The sequence below is a fragment of the Giraffa tippelskirchi genome, chromosome 3 (assembly GCF_054371585.1).
Source record: "Giraffa tippelskirchi isolate mGirTip1 chromosome 3, T2T-mGirTip1v1.2.pri, whole genome shotgun sequence".
In the NCBI taxonomy this organism is placed as follows: domain Eukaryota; kingdom Metazoa; phylum Chordata; class Mammalia; order Artiodactyla; family Giraffidae; genus Giraffa; species Giraffa tippelskirchi.
In genome coordinates this window covers 125,948,038-125,972,525 of record NC_137277.1, presented here as the reverse complement: position 1 = coordinate 125,972,525, position 24,488 = coordinate 125,948,038, and the positions used below count along the sequence as shown (strand labels likewise).

Sequence of the window (24,488 nt, the reverse complement as noted above, 5' to 3'; positions counted from 1 at the left end):
GTGCATCCTCTACAAGCGGCTTCTTTTGTGTACTTTACTGTATATAGACTATATATACTTATTTACTATAGGACTATATAGAGTACAGTAGTACAGTAACTTTATTTCAAGTGCAGGATGTCTGGAAGCAAGTGTAAAAGCAGCAGTGATGTAGCTGGTATTGCTAAGAAGCCCCAAAGGATAACAATGGAAATAAAAGTGAAAATAATTGAGACAATGGAGTGAGGCATGTGAACAGTATTATATAAGCCTGTAACAGTACGGTGCTATCTAGCTGATTGTGTTAGTTGGTTACCTGGGCTAATTTTGTTGGACTTACAAACAAACTGGACTTACAAAGGTGCTCTCAGAATAGAACTCGTTTGTATGTAGGGGTCTTACTTACGTCCAAGGCTGGGTACAAAGCAATAATGCCACAACCGAAAACCTCAGGGTGCCTCTTGGTGATTGGTTCTTCGGGACATTCAGCATTTGAAGAACAATCTATGCCACAACTTGCAAAACTTTAACAGCATGAAGGTTGGTTTCTCTTGAGAGTCTGCAAGGGGCCTCTATGCAGAGACACTCCACAGGTTTGCTCTTAAAATGGCATCTACCTCAGAGGTTCTCTGTTCCCCATGTGGGGAAGGATCAGAGTCTCACAGACCTGTCATCACCACCTTGTTTCCTCTTCAAGTTGCTTAATCTCCTCCTCACGCTCCAGGGGAGTCTCAATAACTCCCTGACATCTCTCTGTGCCAACTGTAGTCACTGTCTGTATCACCTCCTGAACAAACCATGGTAATCACCTCCTTCTAATCTGCTTCCAGTATTTATCCCCTCCTCACCTCTCTCCACACTATTAGTAGATAAGTTTTTCTAAACACTGGTCAGAACTCAGAGAAGAAATTGCAACTCCTTAAGCTGCATTCAAGACCCTCCATGCTATGGTGATCACCTCCTCCCCTGGACTTAACCTTCTCCTAATCATCTCTTCATGTTCACTGGCCACAGTCAAGGCAGTTCTTAGTTCTTCCTTAGTTCTTCCCAAAACCTGCCCTCTGTTTTCTAGCCATATTGTCAGCCCATAATGTCTTCTCTCCAAGAACCCTGTCAAGATCTGACTGACCTTCCAGAATTTGCTCAAATGGCCCTTCCTCCCTGAAGCTGATCCCAACTGTCTCAGTGAAAACCAACTCTCCCCTTTGTAGATTCCCATAGGACCTCCTTTTCATTGTTCAAAAAATTTTTCAAAAGATTGTCTGATATTGGGGTTAGCTTCATGAAAGTTAGTGAGAGAAGCCCCATTGCATGATGGTCTCATTCCTATATCATAGTTAAAGTCCACTGGTAAACAGCAATCACCCACACTCAGCACATTAGTGCGTTGCTCTGGTGTTCTCTGCAACCTAAGAGTTTCTGTAGCTAATGACCCTAATTAAAACTATTTGCATATCAAAGAAAACTTTTTAGAAAAAAACAATAATTAGCTTTGAAAATTTTCATAATTTCTTAATGTTGTCAAGCTCAATAAGCACTGTTTTTTTTCTGCTTACAAGTCTTTCAGGAAAAGATCTGAAATCCTGAATGAGTGGAAATAGAATGGGTGACCATTTTCAAACTTTTTTCCTTTTTTTTAGAAAGAGAGTCTACAAAGGTTTTAAGGGCATCCAACTCAAAAATTCATTATCAACTGTTTCCTCCCTCTTGGATAATTCTCAGCTTGCAAGAATATGCTAGAATCTCCATGTTTAATAACTTTCTCTTAACCTAGTCCTCCCCTCTAGAAATGGCACCAGCAAAACTTCTCAGAAAGAGTTGTTCATATACATTCTATCTCTGCTTTCTCATTGCCTACCTAGTCTCTATTTTGAATTAAATTTGTATTCTGTTATAAACATAAATTCATTGTGGGAAGTTATAAAATACAAATAAACAATGAGAAAATTAAAAGAATTCATGTGATGATGGATCTACAGATTATCATACTAAGTCAAAAAGAGAAACAAAAATACTATATGATATCACTTATATGTGAAATCTAAAATATTACACAAATGAACCTATCTATGAAACAGAAACAGACTCACAGAAATAAAGAACAGACTTGTGGTTTCCAGGGTGGAGGAGGGTATTTAGAACTAGCAGATGCAAACTATTATACCAAGAATGGATAAACAACAAGGTCCTACTGTAAAGCACAGGGAACTATATTCAATTTCCTATAATAGACCATCATGGAAAAGAATATGAAAAAGAATGTGTGTATATAAATATACTTAATCATTTTGCTATATACTAGAAATTAACACAACATTATAAATCAACTATACTTCAACTTAAAAAAAAAGGGATGGGAAAAAGTATCCATGTGGGGAAACTAAGCACATGGTAAACTGCATTGCCCAGCACCCCCTGCAGTTTGGGCACACGCTTACATTCCATCAGCGAGTGAGACACATCATTTCTACTCACTAATGTGAGTGGTAGTAATATGTTCTACTTACTGGCATGGGCCACAAAACCCCCCATGTTCACTCCTCTATGCTCTTTCCTCTTCCTGTAACATATAAGAACTTATAACCAACTGGAATTTATTCCAGGGATGAAAGGTTGGTTTAACACTGGAAAGTCAACTAATGTAATACATCTTATATAGGTAAAAACAAAAATTATACAATCATCTCAAAAGACACAGAAAAAAATTTGACAAAATCCAACACTTTTAGGATAAAAACACACAACTAACTAAGAATGGAAGGGAATTTCCTCAACCTGATAAAAGTATCTATGAAAATTCCAGAGTAACTTTATACTTCCAGGAAGTAACTTTATACTTCCTGGTGAAAGACTGGAAGCTTTACCCCTAAGATAAGAAACAAGACAAGGATGACCATTCTTGGCCACTTCTATTCAACCTTATACTGGATGTTCTATCCAGGGCAATTAGGGATTCAAGATTTTGTTTAAAAAAATACCACAGACTGGTTGACTTAAACAATAAATAAATCAAAGGTCAAGGTGTCAACAGACTGTCTGGTGAGAACAGCTTCCTGGTTTATAGACCAGTCTTCTCATTGTGTTCTCACACAGCAAAAAAAGCAAAGGAGCTCTCTATAGTCTCTTTTATAAGGGCACTAATTCCAGCTATGAAATTAAAAGATGCTTGCCTCTTGGAAAAAAAACTATGACAAACCTAGACAGTGTGTTAAAAAGCAGAAACATCGCTTTGCTGACAAATGTCTCCATAGTCAAAGCTATGGTTTTTCCAGTAGTCACGTACAGATGTGAGAGTTGGACCATAAAGAAGGCTGAGCACCAAAGAATTGATGTTTTCACATTGTGGTTCTGGAGAAGACTCGTGAGAGTCCCTTGGACAGCAAGGAGATCAAACCAGTCAATCCTAAAGGAAATCAACCCTGAATATTCATCGGAAGGACTGATGATGAAGCTGCAGCTCCAATACTTTGGCCATCTGATGCAAAGAGCTGACTCACTGGAAAAGACCCTGCTGCTTGGAAAGATTGAGGGCAGGAGGAGAAGGGGGCAACAGAGGATGAGATGGTTGATGGCATCATTGACTCAATGGACGTGAGTTTGAGCAAACTCCAGGAGATAGCGAAGGACAGGAAAGCCTGAGGTTGCAAAGAGTCGGATACGACTGAGAGACTGAACAACAATTTGTTCATGAGGGCTCCGCCCTCATAACTTGATCACCTACCAAAGGCCCTACCTCCTATTACCATCACAAGGGGATTAGGATTTAAATGTATGAATTTTAGGGAGATACAAATATTCACAAACATTCAGTTTGTAAACAGAAATTAGTGCATAAAAGAAATAAAAGGAAACCAGATTGTAAATAAGAAGTAAAACTGTCTCTAGTCACAAATGACATGATTTTGTATATAGAAAATTCTAATGAAACCACCAAAAAACTACTGAGTGTGCCAAGTTGCTTCAGTCGTGTCTGACTCTGCAATGCTATGGACCATAGCCTGTCAGCCTCCTCTGTCCATGGGATTTTCCAGGCAAGCGTGCTGGAGCAGGTTGCCATTACCTCCTCCAGGGGATCTTCCCAACCCAGGGACTGAACCAGCGTCTCTTAGGTCTCCTGCATTGGCAGGCAGGCTCTTCATCACTAGCACTACCTGGGAAGTCCCCAAAGACTAGTAGAACTAATAAATAAATTGTTGGCAAAGTTATAGAATACAAGATAAATGACACAAAAATAAACTGTATTTCACACACTTGCAATGAACTATCCAAAAATAAATTATGAAAACAATTCACAATAACATTAAAAAGAGTAAAACAGTCACCAAGTAAATTTATAAAGAAGTACAAAATTTATATGCTGGAAACTACAAAACTTTATTGAAAGAACAGCTAAACAAATGGGTAAGTATGCCATGTTTATGGATCAGAAGACTTAATACAAAATCCACTACAATATTGTAAAGTAATTAGCCTCCATTTGAAATAAATAATTTTTTTTAAAAAAGATGGTAATAATCCCCAAACTTATCTACTACAAATTCAAAACAAAATCTACTCGGAATCCTAGCTAACTTCTTTGCAGAAATTAAAAGGCAATTTGAAACTCATATGGAATTGCAAGTGGCCCAGAATAGCCGATACAAAGCAGAAAAAGGAGGACAAATGAGAGGACTCACTTTTCAGTTTTGACAATTACTACAAAGCAGTGTTAATCAAAGTGGCGCTGATGTACTAATGCGCATCTAAATCAACGGAACATAAGTGAGAGGCCAGAAGCAAACCCACACATCAATGGTTAACCAATTTTCCAAAAGAATGTCAACACCATCCAAGGGAGAAAGAATAAATAGTCTTTTCAACAAATGGTATTGGGGACAACTGATTAGCCAAATGCAAAAGAATTAAACGAAAACTTGACCTCATATCATATTCTAAACTGAAAACAAAGTAAATCGAAGACCAAAATGTAAAAACTAGAATTATACAACTTTTCAAAGAAAACATAGAAGTAAATCTTCATGACTTGAGATTTGGCAAAGGATTCTTAGATACACCAAAAGGACAAGCAATAAGAGAAAAAACTGACAAATCAGACTTCATCAAAATTAAAAAGCTCTCTACTTCAAAGGATACTACCAAGAAAATAAAAACAACAACCCACAGAATGGGAGAAAATATTTTCAAATCATATATCTGAAAAGGGACTTATATCTAGAATATATAAACAATTCTTACTCATAAAGAATTCAATAACTTAAAAAACTCACTTTACAAATAGTTTAAGGCTCTGAATAAGCATTTTTTCCTAGGAAGATACACAAATAACCAGTAAGAACTTGCAAAGATATTCAACACCATTTGTCATCAGGGAAACGCAAATTAAAACCACAGTAAGATACCTAGTTATACCCACTAGGATGGCTATAGTCAAAAAGTCATCTAACAAGTGTTGGTTAGAAAGTGGAGAAACTGGACCTTCTTGAATATGAAGCTTGTGGGAATTTAAAATGGTGCAGCCACTTTGGTAAATAATCTGGCAATTCCTCCAACAATCCAATATAGTTACAGTATGACCCACCAATTCTACTTCTAGGTATATAACCAACAGAAATTAAAACATACTTTCACATAAAAACTTTTAATACATGAATGTTTATAGTAACATTATAATAGGCCAAGTTAGAAACAACCCAAACATCCATCAACTGATGAATTAATTAACAAAATGTGGTTTAGCCACACAATGGAATATTATTCAGCCATAAAAAGTAATAAAGTGCTGATGAATTCTACAACATGGACAAACAGTGAAAATACTATGCTAAGGGAAAGAAGTCAGTGACCAAAGACCATATATGCGATTATTTCATTTATATGAAATCTCCAGGATAGGGATATCTATTGAGTCAGAAAGCAGATCAATGGTTGCTTATGGCTGGGAGGTTGGTGATTAGGGGGTTAGAAGGATGACAATTAAAAGAGTATGGGGTTACCTTTTGAGGTAATGAAAATGCTCAGATTTTACTGTGGTGATGGTTGTACAAATCTATGAATACACTAAAAAGCACTGGATTGTACATTTTAAATAATGGTATAGTGTATGAATTATATTTAGTGAAGCTGTTTAAAAATGTTTGAACCATTGGCTATTGGGGTCTATTTGTTACAACAGTTCAGCCTACCCTAACTAATACAACTGATAATCTCATAATCCATTTATATGCTTATTTTGACATATATCCTCTATACTTTGTTTTGCATGATATACTTTAAAAAAAAACATTCTTTTTAATGTGCATTTTTCACTTAATTATAACTATGTCAATAAATATGCTTTTTCTCATTTTATTTACTACTGAGCATTGCATTTCATTTTCTGTTTTATTATAGTTTAAGGTCTTGAGTTGACAGGCTTTCTTTTTCTTTCAATTTTAATTTTTCCATAGCATATCAATTTTTTAACTTTCTCTTTTTTTCATCTCTTTTTGTTACGTTTTACCTTCTGAAAGATTTTCTTAGCTTTAATACCAATGTCTCTAGCATATTTTAAATTTCCAACCTTCTATCTTTTTCTCTGAACGTTCCTTTTTATAGTGCCTCATTCTTTTTCATGAACATAAAATCTTCTCCTATGCTTCTGAAGATATTAATTATAGGTTTTTTAAGTCTGATCTCCACACTGTCTGTTTTCTCTGAGTTCTTTTCTTTTTTCACTCTGTTCATTTCACTCTCTCTGTTTCATCATAGAGGGTTACTTTAAATATATATTCTTCACTGGCTTTCTGTTCTTGTTTAAAGTGAAAGTATTAGTCACTCAGTCACATCCAATTTTTTGCAACCCTTTGTACTGTAGCCCACCAGGCTCCTCTGTCCATGGGATTTTTCAGGCAAGAATACTGGAGTGGGTTGCCATTTCTTCCTCCAGGGGATCTTCCCGACCCAGGGACTGAACCTGGGTCTCCTTCATTGCAGGTAGATTCTTTACCATCTGAGCTACCAGGGAAGCCCAGTTCTTGTCTAAAAGTGCAGCACTAAAACATGATTGGAAACTATTTGTGTAGGGGTGTGGTATGCTAACTGCTGAGCACACTGTACAGTCAGGGAGAAGAGAGTCAGACTCCTCTGTTGTGGTTTCTCGAATATTAGTGTCTGAAGTTCTCTTATCTCACCCTAGACGATGTCTCCAGGCAGAAGTTCTCCAACCTCCAAGCCTGCATTCTTACGTATGGAATTGAGCTACAGGAGCTGCTTCTTTATTTTTGAGATTAGTTCTTTTGTCAGTTGCTTCATTTGCTATTATTTTCTCCTATTCTGAAGGCTGTCTTTTCACCTTGCTTATAGTTTCCTTCATTGTGCAAAAGCTTTTAAGTTTAATTAGGTCCCATTTGTTTATTTTTGCTTTTATTTCCATTACTCTGGGAGGTGGGTCATAGGGGATCCTGCTGTGATTTATGTCAGAGAGTGTTTTGCCTATGTTTTCCTCTAGGAGTTTTATAGTTTCTGGTCTTATGTTTAGATCTTTAATCCATTTTGAGTTTATTTTTGTGTATGGTGTTATAAAGTGTTCTAGTTTCATTCTTTTACAAGTGGTTGACCAGTTTTCCCAGCACCACTTGTTAAAGAGATTGTCTTTTCTCCATTGTATATTCTTGCCTCCTTTGTCAAAGATAAGGTGTCCATAGGTGCGTGGATTTATCTCTGGGCTTTCTATTTTGTTCCATTGATCTATATCTCACTCATCTCACATGCTAGTAAAGTAATGCTCAAAATTCTCCAAGCCAAGCTTCAACATTATATGAACCGTGAACTTCCAGATCTTCAAGCTAGTTTTAGAAAAGGCAAAGGAACCAGAGATCAAATTGCCAACATCCGTTGGATCAACAAAAAAGCAAGAGAGTTCCAGAAAAACATCTACTTCTGCTTTATTGACCATGCCAAAGCCTCTGACTGTGTGGATCACAGCAAACTGTGGAAAATTCTGAAAGAGATGGGAATACCAGACCAGCTGACCTGTCTCCTGAGAAATCTGTATGCAGGTGAGGAAGCAACAGTTAGAACTGGACATGGAACAACAGACTGGTTCCAAATAGGAAAAGGAGTATGTCAAGGCTGTATATTGTCACCCTGCTTATTTAACTTATATGCAGAGTACATCATGTGAAACACTGGGCTGGAGGAAGCACAAACTCCAATCAAGATTGCCCGAAGACATATCAGCAACCTCATATATGCAGATGACACCACCCTTATGGCAGAAAGTGAAGAAGAACTAAAGAGCCTCTTGATGAAAGTGAAAGAGGACAGTGATAAAGTTGGCTTAAAACTCAACATTCAAAAAACTAAGATCATGGCATCTGGTCCCATCACTTCATGGCAAATAGATGGGGAAACAATGGAAATAGTGACAGACTTTATTTTCTTGGGCTCCAAAATCACTGCCAATGGTGACTGCAGCCATCAAATGAAAAGACGCTTGCTCCTTGGAAGAAAAGTTATGACCAACCTAGACAGCATATTAAAAAGCAGAGACATTACTTTGCCAACAAAGGTCTGTCTAGTCAAAGCTATGGTTTTTCCAGTAGTCATATATGGATGTGAGAGTTGGACTATAAAGAAAGATGAGCACTGAAGAATTGATGCTTTTGAACTGTAGTGTTGAAGACTCTTGAAAAGTCCCTTGGACTTCAAGGAGATCCAACCAGTCCATCCTAAAGGAAATCAGTCATGAATATTCACTGGAAGGACTGCTGCTGAAGCTGAAACTCCAATACTTTTCTGATGCGAAGAATTGACTCATTTGAAAAGACCTTGATGTTGGGAAAGATTGAAGGTGGGAGGAGAAGGGGACGACAGAGGATGAGATGGTTGGATGGCATCACCAACTCAATGGACATGAGTTTGAGTAAACTACAGGAGTTGGTGATGGACAGGGAGGCCTGGAGTGCTGCATTTCATGGGGTCGCAAAGAGTCAGACACGACTAAGCAACTGAACTGAACTGAGCCACTTTCTCACTGTAAAAGAACTAAAAGTTGCCATCATAATTTGCTACAGAGCTGAGTTTATATTTATACAAATGTGCATGGCAAACTGCATATAAGTCTCCCCCAAAATGGTGACAAATTAGTCACACTCAACCAATTCTGACTTAAAAGAATATTTCTTCATATTTCATGCACAGAGCAAACCAACGTGGGGACACTCCTGTGCTCTCTTTAAAGCATGACCACTTTTGACCCTACAATTCTACTTTAAGGAAGTTAACCAAAGGAATTAATTAAGAATGTGAATTAATTTGGGGTATAAGGATAGTCATTACAATATCACTTACAATAGCAATCTAAATGTCCAACTGTATGAGATTGGTTACAACCATCTAAAAAATTATTCTGTGGAGAAATATTTGTTGGTATCAAATGAGTTCATTATGTTGAAAAAAGCAGGTTACAAAATAATATAATCCCATTGTATTTATACAATACATATATTAATATATACAGACATACATATCCATCTATATATGAATATGTATGCCAAACTGAAATTTTATAAGCAGTTTCTCTAGATGATAATAATATGGAAGATTTTTAAAATGAGTTTTGTTTTTCTTTATCCTAATCCAAATTTTCTGTTTTTCCTATAATGAACAGTTGCTACAATTGCAATACGGAAAAAAAAAAAGCCATAAAATTTTAATCAAGACTTTGTTGGTGATCGTAATAGGTACAATCAAGTAGGAAATACACTTTACACTTTTCTTAATCAGTTTATCCTACTTGAAAGAGCCACATGTCATGCACACGTGGACAGCACAAGGCTTTAAGCCTAAAACAGACAGAGCCCAGTAGACACCTGTGATGTGGATCTCTCTGATGTAGCTGGAGAACCATTCCTTCCTAAATCTGTCTAATCCCTGATCTCTATGAAGTTACCTTCAGGAAGGCTTCTCCCTTTAGCCTTTTCATCATGCTTTTATTTTTTTTCCTAACCTCCTTGTTTTAGCTTGACCCATCATAACAAAGGGGGCTTCCCGGGTGGTGCTAGTGGTAAAGAACCCACCTGCCAATGCAGGAAACATAAGAGATGTGGGAAGACCCCCTGGAGGTGGACACAACAATCTACCCCAGTAGTTTTGCCTGGAGAATCCCATGGACAGAAGAGGCTGGCAGGCTACAGCTCATAGAGTTGCAAAAAGTCGGACACGACTGAAATGACTTAGCACACATAGCACGTCATAACGAAATACCCGAGACTGAGGGGCTTACACAGCAGAAGTTTATTTCTTATGGTTCGAGAGGCTGGATGTTCAAGCAAGATGCGTGCTGACTCAGTTCCTGGTGAGAGTGTTCTTCCTGGCTTGAGATAGCATCTTCTCTGTGTGCCTTCAGTCTTTCCTTAGTGCATATACTTGGAGGGGAGAGAAAGCTCTCTCTCTTTTTCTTCTTACAAGGTCACTTAATGCCATCATGACAACCCTACCCTCAAAGGCCCCATCTCTAAATACCAGCACAGTGGGAGTTAGACTCTCAACATATGAATTTGGGGGCAAGGGTAGGGAGCACAAACACTTGGTCCATAACATTCCTCTTCTTCTGATTAAATACAAATGTTTTCCGGGGCTCTGTCCTGATGCCTTGCACATTCTCCATCATTCACATATAGCAATGCTTCCCACTCCATTTTTTTCTAAAGTCTCAATGATGACTCAGGCTCCAGGTCCAGACCCAAATCTTCCGTGAGTCCCACACACAGCTCAAACTCAAATATCCTAAAATTGCTACCCATCTCCAGACTCACTTTAGGATAAAGAAAAACAAAACACGTATGAAAAGGGGGAAACTACTTCTTTCAGCATCTCAAGACCCAGAATTCAGACCTTAGTGTGACTGGCCTTGCATGAAGCTAGCAGTGGTTCTAGGTGCCAATATGTCCTGGGTCATGAAACCCACAGCCTTTGGCCTCTCTGACTTGGCAGACATCTCACCACACTGGCTGCCAAAACATCCAAAATACAGGACACGAGGGAGGTCATGGGAGACCTCCCTTCATCCTAAAATCACGAACGGCATATCATCTGCCTCCCTGAGGTTTTGTGAGCAGATTAAAGTAAAAGCAACCTTGGAACAAGTTAAAATTCTCCTTCTCACCATATCTGGCCTAATCCACATTGGCTCTGGAGATTTCTAGAACATATCTCAAATTTCCTTTGCCACTCCTCTTAGTAGCTCATGTTCTAGCCATTTCTCTCGCAGATTAGGGCTCAGCTTCTAGTTTTCTCTGTTGCTCAAATCTCTCCTGACTCCCACGCATTGTCCATGCAGCCGCAGAATGGTCTTTCCAACATGGAAATCTAGTGCTTCTCACACACTGGAAATCCTGGGATGACTTTCCCTTATCCCCTGGCATAGGCATCTTCTACAACCCAGCTCCTACCTGCCTGCCCACACCCAAATGCTTCACTCTCACTCACTCTTGCTGTACTTGCTGTTTTGAGCAAGTCGTGTTCTGTTGCCTCCACTCCCTTGCACGTGCATTTGCTCACACTGTGCTTCCAAGCCCCCAACTCCTCTCCTACCTGAGAACTTCCCTGAGACCCCTCCCCTGCACAGCCCCTGGAGGCTTCAGAGTTGCTTTCTCCTTGCTCCCATTATACCGCAGAGAGCCTGGGGTAGCCAGACCTTGCCCTGTTGTATAGTAAATGTTGACCTCTCTCCACCATACAGTAAGCACCCAGAGAACAGTCATGAAATCTTTTTGCCTTTCTTCTCACATGTGATTCTGTGTTTAGATATAATGCTCAATAAATATATTTGAATGAGTTGGTGAATAAAATAATGAACAAATCAAAGAATGACTGAGGGCAGGAGGAGAAAGGGGATGACAGAGGATGAAATGGTTGGATAGCATCACCAACTCATTGGACATGAGTCTGAGCAAACTCCAGGAGATAGTGAAGGACAGGGAGTCCATGTGGTGGCAAAGAGTTGGACACAACTGACTGAACAACAACAACAAAGAATGACCAGATGGCACCAATGACGATGACCTCTAAGATTAAAATATCCCTTCAGGCCTTCCCTAGTAGTCCAGTGGTTAAAACTTTGCCTTCCAATGCAGGGGGTTTGGGTTCAATCCCTGGTCAGAAAGCTAAGATCCCACATGCTTCAAGGTCCAAAAAACAAAACATAAAACAGAAGCAATATCGTAACAAATTCAATAAAGACTAAAAATTGTCCACATCAAAAAACATTTTTTCAATTAAAAAAAATTAAAATAAAGTATCCTTCAAAAATGCTAAGGAATCCTTGTGGCCTTGGATATGGGACACTGGAATGGGGGAATTAAATGACTAGAGAAGTTATTCATGTGACATGGATGTCAGGAGAGTCGGGGTAAACTGATGATGGAAAAATGAAAGATGCTGGTCTGAAGAGTTTTGCAAGTCTCTGTAATATTGATTTGGTGATTGTGCCATAGTCATGAGAAGGAGACACTGTAGCTCAGACCCACTGTTTCTTAGCAAATACACTTCAAAAGATAACCCGGGGAAAACAAACCCCACTGAAAGCAACATTCTGTTAATCAGAGGCTCTCAGATGTGACCTGCCTGGGCAGCTATTGGGCCTCTTCTGCCATTTCATATTTCCTCTTTAATCAATCCCTGGATGCTAGTGTTTTCAATGTGCAGAGGTTTAAAAGGCGCTTTGATTAATGGACTTGATCAGTGTCCACTCTTGTTTAACTACTGTGTTCTCCTCCACGTTTCACATTTCACACCCACATAGCACCATTCCCCTTTTATTACAGGAACTAAAGAATGTGATGGCCTTCCAGACAACACAGTAATTTATGAAAAATATATTTTTAAAAGGAGAGTATATTAAAGCTTGAAAAGAACTCAGAGCCTGTTGCTATTTTAATTTTAAATAGGCTATGCAAATAATTAAATGTCAGGTCATATTGACACCATCAAATTTAGGAGTATAGATGGCATACAACCCCATAGTCCTAGGGAATATTAAATCAGATTTACCAGGGCACTGAATCATGTCTTGGTTTTGACATGAAACAACAGTATTGACTGGGTTAAAAAAGAGCCAATTTCTGAAAACCTCTACCTGCTACAAATGCTTTCATATGTACCACAGTTTTTTAAAAGGAGATAAAAAGAGAGAGAGATGAATTCCAAATATATTTAAGCCTTAAATCTCTCTTTGGTCTTTTATTTTTCTCAAACCTCTCCTTCCTCATACTAGCCAATTTCAGATATTGACTTGCAGGAGGGGATGGATGAGAATAGCCAATATTCAGTGCTAAAGTAATGGACGCTGCTCACCCTGCTTTAGGACAGTCTAATTTGGATATTTACCTGAACTCTGCTTTACACATCTGAGTCTCAATCAGTCACATCAATGGGCCCTATGTACTGTGTACCATGTAGGGTGTCCCTAGTGAAGCTATTCTAGATTCACAAGAAGGTTGAAAATCCCTCTAAAAATGACACTGGAAAAACACAAATGGTCAGTGAATAAATATTTATTGTGCAAAGAACTGTGCTATGTCAGAGATGTTCTGTGATGAATATGACACTATTATACTCTTGAGTAAAGCAGATAACAACAGAAAATGTGCCTTCTCCTTTTAAATTCTTATTAGTGATAAAGATAAATTTCTATTTCCAGAGTGCCTAATAACTGGTCATCAGGAGATGGACTAGAATCAAGCTGGATGTCAGAAGGAAACCAGTTCCTCATCCAGAATTGTTTGGCCATCATTAACCAATCCTGTGATAACAAAAGCTTGGTACTGACATCATGACTGGTCCCTCCACTATCTGTAACAGACCTCTCTAATCAACTATAGCATTTGGCCAACCCTTCCACAAGTATTTACTAAGCATTTCCTACGTGTCAGCACTCTAACTGGCACAGCAGATAACACAGTGGACAAGGCAAATATGATCCCTGCCCTACTGGAGCTTTTTTCTTTTTTGGTTGCACTGCATGGCTTGTGGGATCTTAGTTCCCTAACCAGGGATCGAACCTGTGTCTCCTGCAGTGGAAGTGCAGAGTCCTAACCACCGGAAGTCCCTTGGAGCTTATATTCTAATGGGAGAAGAAGGCAATATACAAGAAAGAGTATTTCAGATAACGCGAGGTGAGAGGAAGACAATCAAGGAAAGGAGATGCATGTGGGAGAAGATGGAGGGGGGGAAGGCACTTGAGCTGGGGTGTTCAAGTCCTCTTGGTAGTGGTCACATCTTGGGAGAAACCTGACCAGTTTCTCCAGCCTGAGAGGTTCTTACTGACTCCTCCTCAACAGGGCTCTCCTGGCAGCCATTACAATTCAACTGCCAATTGACTGTGCTGTGGATGAACCCTGTACAAGGCATGCTGTGGAATGTAGAAAAGTCCAACATAAAAAGCATTCAGTGGAGCTGAGAGAACACATTTAACAACATGCAACAGCATGAGGTTCTGAAATAGACAGCGGAAGGAAGTTTTGGAAAACATGGATTCCAGTTCCTTTTGACCTTTCAGAATCTCAGTTCCTTCACCAGAAAAATAAGAGCTTTATACCAGATGGTCTATAAAATTCTTTTTGGCTACTATGGTCAACTGTTGTTGCTGCTGCTGTTGTGCAGTCACTCAGTCATGTCCAGCTCTTTTGCAACCCCATGAACTATAGCCCACCAGGCTCCTCTGTCTATGGGATTTCCTGGGCAAGAATACTTGGAGTGGGTTGCCGTTTACTTCTCCAGGGGATCTTCCTGGCCCAGGGATCAAACTCATGTCTCTTACATTAGCAGGCAGATTCTTTACCACTGAGTCACCAGGGAAGCCTATGTTCGACAAATCTAACTAAAAAGCAAAGCAGTATTTTAGACAATTGCAGAGAGAAGCTAGATTAAGGAGAGAAGTTTATCTATAAATGGGGTCATTTGAACAGTTAGAGGAAAACTAAAATGTAGGCACACTTCTTGAGATCTTCTTGGTAATTTTAGAAACAGACACAATCAGCCCCTGGTTTTGCAAACAGCTTCAACTGCTACAATGCAAAGCAGTGTTCACCTTAAATTCTAGATGAAAATTAATTGGTGTGGTCTTCTCAGCCATACGTATTCACAATCACCCTCAGCACAGTCACCTGGTCATCGCAAACACAAAGCACTACACAAAGGCCAACCACCCAGTTGTAGAACAAAGAGGGAAGAGTTACTACAGGTTCATCCAAAAGAATCCACCTTGCACAGCTGCCTATCAACAGGAGAGCCAGAACTTCCACAAGTGCCATATGAGAGAATTACAGGTTTGCACGGTAATGACTGAAGCCTCCCTGGTGGCTCAGATGGTAAAGAATCTGCTGGCAACGCAAGACATCCGGGTTCAATCCCTGGGTTGGGAAGATCCCCTGGAGAAGGGAATGGCAACCCACTTCATGATGGGTCCGGACCAAGACTCACGTATATGTGTCCAAAATTCCTGTTCTTCCTTCAAAATAGCATTAAAAATAGATCTCAGGTGCATAAAGATGTCCCCCTTTTTACAGGCAGCAGTTCAAGTTTGGGGCATCAGCCATAACACAAATACGTGTGTCACCAGTGATACTGTGTTTTTAGATGAGAAATGATTGAAATTCACTTTGTGGATACAAAGTGCTTCATAAATACTTAATCTCCAGAGAGGCTTCAACTTAAGAGTGTCTAACTCCATTTGGAATTCTCGTCCATGTCACACAGGGTCCCTCTCTGCCTGTACCTATTTCATGTTCCACACTGGCCTCTTCACTGTTCCCCAGGCTGCTGACCGATGCTGACATGGATCTGGACACCCTGGCAGACTGACACATCCTGAACAAGCCAGGAATGGTGTTTTGAGTAACTTATGATTCAGAAACAGCACCATCAACTTACTGTTTTTCTGCTTTTCCATGCTCTGGAGCAAAGATGAAACTGTGACCCATCCCAGATCACAGGGGTGGATGGTTTTGTGAGAGGATGCTGTCTCCAAAAAGTTCTTGTTATCAATCCAGCTCTTTGCCCACGAGCTGTTCATCAGCCTAATTATAGCTCCCACATTCCCCCAGCCAGGAGCTAAACAGAATGACTGAGGGCTCATGTTCCTTGGGAACATACAAGACATGGCAGTGGAGATTTCATCTTCTCTGTCCCCCCTAGTAAGGCAACGGTTCTGAAGACATTCATTCAACACATCTTTGGTCTACACCAAAGGCCAGGCTGGAGTGTTCCCTAGCCAGAGATTTGTGGTTAGTGATAAAGCATAGCAGTGATACTATTTCTTCCTGGTTCTCAATCTTCTTATTTGTAGAATGAAGGTTTGCATCTGTCTTTTAAGGCTTTCACATCATGGAAAATAACTGGTGGGTAAAGTGAAAGTGTTAGTCACTCAGTCATGTCTGATTCTTTGCGACCCCATGGACTGTAGCCCATCAAGCTCCTCTGTCCATGGGATTCTTCAGGCAAGAATACTGAGTGGGTAACCGTTTCTTTCTCCAGGGTATCCTCCCGACTCAGGTCTCCTGCATTGCAGGCAGAGTCTTTACCATCTGAGCCACCAGGGAAGCCCAAAAGAGAGCTGGAATGCTCAGTCAAGGCACCGCTGGAAATGAACTTAGGGTCTCCTGTTTATCAGCAAGTAAACAGGAGATCTGAATTGGCGGGTAAGTCTTGGTTCAAATCCCATCTCTGGCACTTACCGCCTATGTGACCTGGTTTCAGTTGACTTCTCAGTGTAATAAAATGATATTTGCTTCACAAAGTAATGGTAAAAGGCAAATTAATTAAGCATGTGACTACAGTCTATAGAGTCACAAAGAGTCAAACACGACTGAAGCGACTTAGCACGCATGCATGTGTATTTATTAAACTGCAGTGAGGTGTTTTACATGATATGTACAGAGAGAGTCTTCTTCCATCACCATCCAGCACACTTTCCTCCCCATGGAGATGCTTACTCAACATTGGATTGATTACTTATTGGATTTAAGCTGACAACAAAATTGTACCTGCAGTATAGACCGAACTCTACTTAAAAGAGGAGTTTATCTGGACCATCTCTGTTGAAGATGGAGATTCCAGGCTAACCATGCCTCCTCACGGGTGAAATCTGGTTACAGAATCCAGGCACACAATATAAAAGATTTGGGAAAAGGGAAAAAGAAAATCAGGTACCTGAGAGTGAGTGTTAAGTGTGTATTATCTGCTTCATTACCTCAGTGCCTTTAAGACAATAGCCATATTATTATATCTTGTGACTTTGTGGGTTGAGAATTCAGGCCAAGTTTTAGCTAAGGGATGTTTCAGGTCCTCATGGCATCAACTGAGACCAGTCTGTAGTATTTAGATGGTGAGTAGGATGAACTGAGGTCTTCCCAGGTGGCACTAGTGGTAAAGAACCCTCCTGCCAATGCAGGAGACCTAAGATTGGGAAGATCCCCTGGAGGAGGTCATGGCAACCCACTCCAGTATTCTTGCCTGGAAAATCCCATGGACAGAGAAGCCTGGCAAGCTATGGTCCATAGGGTCACAAAAGAGTCTGATACAAGTGAGGTGACTTAGCATACACGCACACCTGCAGGATGAACTGTAGGGTCCAGGCCAGCTTCACCCGTAGCCGGAGGGCCTTGGTGTGAATGGCTGAAAAGCTGAGCTCAGCTGGACTGTCAACTGGAGCAGCTCCAGGTGGTCAGACTTCTAACACAGTCAACTGGGGCTTTGAGGTTGTGTCCCAAGAAACTGAGGCAGGAACTTCAAGGCTTCTTCTGACCAAGCCTCAGAAGTTATACGGTGTCACTTCAGCCACATTCTGTTGGACCACTAAGGCTGGCCCAGATTCAAGGGGATGAGTAGCAAAGAACTTACAGCCCTCTTTAATCTACTCAATACCTGAGCCTCAGTCCTGTTTTGTAGAATGGGCTGTGGGTGGGTACCACCTTTTTCATCCTCTCACCCTTCCCAATGTCACTCCCAATCTCTTCCTCATGTAATTAGGAAGCCAAGACTGAGATATTACCAGGACAACAGAAAACCTCAACAGGTAACTCCAAGTAGGGTTGCCAGATAAGATACATTGTATTCAGTTAAATTTGAACTTCAATTAATTATAATAATAATTTTTAGTATGCATTTCTGGAGATGTACTTACACTAAAAGAAAAAAAAAAAACCAGATTGATCATTTGAAATTCAAATTTAGCTGGTTGTCCCGTATTTTCTTTGTTAATTTGAGCAACCCTACTCCCAAATGACCTGCACGGGCCATGTAGCATTAGAAAGAAAAAAACTTCCATTAATTTAAGCCATAGAGACTTGGGGATTGTTTGTTACAGCCCAATTGCCTAAAATGACTTAATTTCTCATCTTTGATGAAAAATATTTTGATTAGCCTTAAGTGCAGCCCTAATATTTGAAAGGAAATAGGCAGCTCTTCTACATAATAAAAGAGAAAATTAAAAGCTCTAAGATATTATTTGAGAAGCAGAGATGGAGAGAAAACTGATAAAACACTGCCTCAGCCATCCAGGAATCACTTGTCTACTTGGAAAAGAAAATAAGAGGAAAAAAAATGATGGTAGAGAGTAGTCCTGATAGGTCCTGAGGGCAGAGAGGTCATTGTGGGTTTGGAGGAGGCACAGAAGACTTCAGGAGAAAGGTGGCCTTGTCTGATCTGGGGATGGCCTAATAAGTAGGATTTAGACACGGAGGAACAGGACTTCCCTGGTGGCCCAGTGGTTAAGAATCTGCACTTCCAATGCAGGAGGCATGACTTCAATCCCTGGTCTGGGTTCTAAGATCCCACCTGCCACGCAGTGTGACCAAAAAAAGAAAAAACAAGACACCGAGGAGCTGGAAGCAGGAATGTTGTGCGAGAAACACCATGGCTACATTAGTCAATGCTGTCACTTTCCAGCTTCTTCAGCCCCTGTGGACTTAGGTTTTTAGGTGGAGATGGAGATCAAGCTCCAGGTGGCCACTGGACCCTAGTTCACAGGACTGCTAGGATGCTGACAGATCGACTGCATGCCACCACACAGGTGTCAGTGACTACCCTGGGCCTCTGGACCCAGAGTTGAAGTAAAACCACCTTGGCAGGGAGTGGATGTTTCAATACACAAATCCAAACATTTTTGCTAACTTGTGTCTGAAACGTCAGTGTCGTATGAAAGCTCCTTGGTATTAAGGGCCTGGCTCTCTTCATCTTCACGTGACCCTGTCCTACACAGCCCCACTCTTAGTGTCTGGTTGGTGAAATAAACATACCATAATCAAAAGGAGGAGGCCCTAAATATTAATATATTGAGACCTTTTTAGCTGCTACAGTTACTCCCTCTGACCACCAGGGGGCAGCATGGTGTCTTGAACTGTAAACCATGGTTGGGTTTCAGAACCAGGATGGATGTGATTCTCAAAAACCAGTTGCACCTGGATGCCAGACCCTGCCAACATTTTCCTGGGCCCACAGCAAAGGGAGACAGACAGAGGCAAAGTGGTCATTTTTTTTTTTTTCTGTAAAGGTATTCATTCAATTTGAAGAAATACACTTTGATCTAAGATTGTCTTTCCCAATACATATTTTATCATTAAAACCTCCTTTCTTTTATGAAATGATGGCAACAATATGTGGTAGAGATTTTTTTATTGTTAACATTCTTATTTAATCAAATAAATAATGGTAACCTTCTGGTATTCACAGATGATTTTAGGTTTATGAAATCAAAAGTCAAGAGATCCATTTCTGTAGAACGTCAGAATGAGACAGGGCACAGGACATAAAAGAGGGTAGGAAGATAAACTTCATCTTTGGGTCCCTGGCTTTCTTTCCCACCACCCTCTGCTCTTTTCTTCCTGCCAACCCCATTCCTGGTCAACAGGCCAGCTTAGGGCTCTGCCCCAGCCTACCCTCCTCCTCCCAGCGGAAAGTCATTCTCAGGAAAAAATCTGCTATCAGCAGCTTAGACCTCAGTGAAAATTTAAATCACTCTTTTCCTCACCCAGAAAAACCTGCCTTCCATGTTCAATCTCGGATCTTAGAACACAGATGGGTGTGGCCAGTTTAAGGGTTTCAGGCATCAGCAGAAGATCTGGGAATGAAAGGCAGTCAGCAAGGTGCTGAAATCAGGCCACCCAAGGGGCTCGATGATGCCAGTGTGCTTTACTAGGGAGACAGAAGAGCCACCCCCAGAGCAAAAGGACCAGGGTCTCAGACAGAAGGCCCCAATGATTATTCCTCCCTCAGCTCTCTGGAAAGTCACAGGTTGAACCCATAAGTACTATATTCTGGCCCTGATAACAGAGCCTTCCATCCTTAAGGACCAGAGCAGCCACGGCACGAAGTGCCTCCCCAAATCATAAAGGTCTGCTTCCGTCACACCTCAAGGGGTACTATCCACAGTGCACGTGGAATACAGCGTTACTTTCAGCACTGATTGCACCCAACAATCTTGGCTGAGACCTACCATGGGTGCCATGGGGACTCAAAGGAATACAAAACGCCAAAAGGCTGCCTGTAAAAATACTCCAAGACCATTGCCAGAGTTGAAAAAGTGCTGACAGCTAGTTTTGGAAAGACTTGGAAAGGCTTCATGAGCTGGGCCTGGAATAAAGGGTAAGGTTTTGACAGGAAACAAGAAAGGAAAGACCTGTTTCAGTCAAGATACAGCCTGACTCAAGGGCTCGAGCAGCAAGTATGGGGCACAGGGCCCAGTTCAGTTTGGCCAAAATATCAGGCAAGTAGCAGGAAACAGAGAAATGATAAGGAAAGGCAGGAGGCTTTGGCAGGCAGGCAGAGGTGGGCCTGAATGCCCTGGCCACAACGGACCTCTCAGCAGCCTCAGTTGCCCCTGCTGCTTCTGTGCCTCTCTAAGTCACCTGAATCTCTGTGGCCCTCTGCTCTGGGACGAGGAGACAGCCCTCTTAGCTCCGAGACCCTCACACCCTTCCTGTTTCCTCCCTAGGGGCTCAGGCATTCACTCTGAGGTCCCACAGGCCCAGCCCTCCCCGGGGAACTTGGCTGAGGGTAGATGAGAGCAGCACGGCCTCCCTGGCTTCAGGCACACCAGTGCCCCCTCTCGTCACCCCACACCCCTCCCTTCTCTCTTACCAACCTGGGACCACTGTGTCTATTTACCGCTTGTGCTCCCAAGTCTATCAGGGAAGACGTAAACTTCTGAAACTCAAAAGCCAAGAAAAGAGCCCTTTTCTCCAGCACGGTGCCTTTCCTGGCATACCTCCCTCTGGCTACATGAAGCAAAGGGGTCTGCTAAGAAAATACCAGCAATAAAGTGACTCATAATTTGAAAATACTGGGATTTCCCTGGTGGTCCAGTGGCTAAGACTCTGCACTCCCAATGTAGGGGGCCTGTGTTCCATCCCTGGTCAGAGAACTAGGTGCCATATGCCACAACTGAGAGTTTGAATGCAGAAGCTACAGATCCCGTATTCCCCCACTAGAAGACCCCCCAGGCCGCAAGGAAGATCAAAGATCCTGTGTGCTACAACTAAGACCAGGTGCATCCAAACAAATAAGTAAATAAAAAATAAATATTAAAGAAATGGTATCCCCCTGCCCCATTCAACCGCCCAGCTCACTGAACATGTGTGAAGGTCTGTTTTCTCTGGGGTGAACATTTCAGTCAACCAGGATCACTGACCATATGATTTTGCTTTGCTCTCAGTGCTAAAAGCAGGAAAGTACTAGGCACCAGGACAGAATAATCACCCTGCAGTAAACACCATGACCTTCCCCAGTCCAGGGATGCTAAACAACCCAGGGGTGGGGATTAAAAGTGCTGAAGGAACTGAGAAGTCTCTCCAACAAAGGCTCTTTTTAACACGGTGACCGGTTACGATTTCAGAGCAACGCCAGTAAAAGGCCCTTGGCAACTCATGGAATGACACAGAGGCATCATGGAAGGTTCCGATCCTCTCGGAGGGCTCAACCCGCAGCCCTCCCCTCACACATGACCTTTGCTAGGACTCTGGTCCACTCTCCACAAGTAGCTGCCCCACCACAAAAATAATACTAGACTTCCTTTTCATATTCTTGAAAATAAAACTACTATAGGCTCCCCTACCCCCTCTTGCCCCGGGATTCATTCTTTCTGACTTTTCGTGTTTCCACTGTAGCTAACAGTCGTCTGAAATCTGTAGCGTGTCTGCAGGGCAGAAAAACCACGTGGAGTTCCTCAGCCTGAAACCTAATTTCTGGTAGGAAGGTACCATCTGGTGGATATTTGGGAAAGTGCTCACGTCCAGTGCTTGAAAAGGAGCATCTGAGGGCAGCTTGCCCGACAGAATGCCAATGGAAATATCACTCAGAGACTTAACGACAGCTCATCACCCAAATACAGATCCATTTCCTTAAATATCTAACGCCACGTACAGCTATTCTCAGAGCCAATCAGAAGCACCAAACAGAGTCTGTCTCCCCGCCTCCTTTGTCCAGTTTACAATGACAGCCGTCCCCTTACCTGAAGCTTGGCTCTCGGAGGTTTCCATTACCCACGGTCAGCCACGAACAGGAAATATTAAATAGCAAATCCAGAAATAAACAATACTTACGTTTTAAATCACGCACCACTCTGAGCAGCGTGATGAAATCTCGCGAAGTTTTGAATCCCGCCCAGAAGCGGATCAGCTGTAGGTCCAGCACATCCGCCCATTGGTTAGTTACTTCGTAGCAGGCTGGGTATCAGATCAACAGCTGTGATATCCTGGGGCTTGTGTTCAAGTCACTTTCATTGAGCAATGGCACCAAAATGCAAGAGTGGTGATGCTGGCGATTCGGGTGGATATACCAAAGACTGAAGTGCTCTCTTTAAGTGAAAAGGGGAAAGTTTTCGACTTAATGGGGAAAGTGGGAAAAATCATATGCGGAGGTTGCTAAGAGCTACAGAAAGAACAAATCTATCTGAAATTGTGAGAAAGGAAAAAGGAATCTGTGCTCGTTTTGCTGTCACACCTCCAACTGCAGAAGTTAGAGCCACCAGACATGGTAAGTGCCTAGTTAAGATGGAAGAAGCATTCAATTTGTACAGTAAGATATTTTGAGAGAGGTTACATTCACATAACTTTTATTGCAGTATATTGTTATGTAATTGTATTTTATTAGTAGTTATTGTTGTTAATCTCTTATTGTGTCTAATTTATAAATTAAACTTTATTACAGGTATGGGGCTTCTCTGGTGACTCAGATGGTAAAGAATCTGCCTGCAATACAAGAGACCTGAATTCCATCCCTGGGCTGGGAAAATCCCCTGGAGAAGGCAATGGCTACCCACTCCTGTGTTCTTGCCTGGAGAATTCCGTGGACAGAGGAGCCTGGGGCTACATTCCATGGGGTCCCAAAGAGTCAGACACAACTGAGCAACTAACACTTTAACTTTCATGCATGTACAGGAAAAACATCATATTAGATTTCAGAACTTACTATCTACGGTTTTGGGCATCCAGTGGGGGTCTTGGAAGGTATCCCCTCATGGGTAAGCGGGGACAGCTGTAAATCAAATAGATATTCATTGTCTATTCTGTTCCTCCTGACCTATAATTCTGCTTCTCTTTATCATGGGCATTCATCTCTGAGAGTTGTAAATATCTTGAGAAATCTAGTCATCCCTCATTCAACCCTCCAAGGACAGATTGACACATTATATATAATCATTCTGTGGGGGGTAGGGGGGTCCTCTCCCCAGCTCACCTCAGCCCCTTCCGCTTAGATATGCGCCTCCACTGAAGATGCAGGGTTCTGGCACGCTTGTCCACCAGACTCCAGCCACAGATGTTGAACCCGGATGGCCATGTCACTCAAGGAAGGCAGCCAGATTCTCTCCCTCCTGGCATTTGGGATTGGGAATCAGTATTCAGAAATCATGAACTGGTGCAACTAGATCTGCAGTGAGGTGGACTCAGGTGCTGAGGGGCAACTGCTGCCACGTCATGCACAGGACGGCGACCAAGACTGGCCAGCTGCAAGCAGACGCCAGCCCAGAGCAGAGTCTGCTGCAGAGACCCTCCTGCCTGTGCTCTGTGGTTATTTGTGGTTAACACACACACACACACTGATGAGTGGTTACATAAGGTTAACACACACACACACACACACACAAACACACACACACAAACACACACACACAGTCTGATGATCTATCAGTAGATCCTGAGCTGCCAGAACTCTGAGTTCGCCTGGGGGAATCTAGGACTGCACACAGATATAAAATTACTTCTAATCGAAAAATTCTGAGCGATTCTATACTCTATATAATATATAATATCCGTGATCAACAAGGAGTTAAACCATACTGCCCAGGCCTGTCTGCAGGTTCTAGCAAGGGAGGTGCTACATTCTGCCTGCCCGTAAAGCAGGTTTTCTCCAGTCATCTTCCATGATGTAGACAGTTTGGGGGAGAAAGTGCATGGTGATGCAGGAAGGAGACACCTACCCCCATCACAGCAGTCAGGCCACAGTGGGCGGCAGACAAGGCAGTCAGAGGCTTC

The 24,488-nt window shown here is 41.7% G+C and overlaps 1 long non-coding RNA gene across 1 annotated transcript in view; it reads right to left on the bottom strand.

Moving 5' to 3' along the window:
- The window catches only part of LOC145541809 (uncharacterized), a 474,179-nt gene extending 451,604 nt beyond the window's left edge, over positions 1–22,575 (bottom strand). The window contains exon 1 of the long non-coding RNA XR_014079305.1: positions 22,466–22,575. This is a non-coding gene — a long non-coding RNA (uncharacterized LOC145541809). The remainder of the gene's footprint in view (positions 1–22,465) is intronic.
- Positions 22,576–24,488: the final 1,913 nt, after the last annotated feature.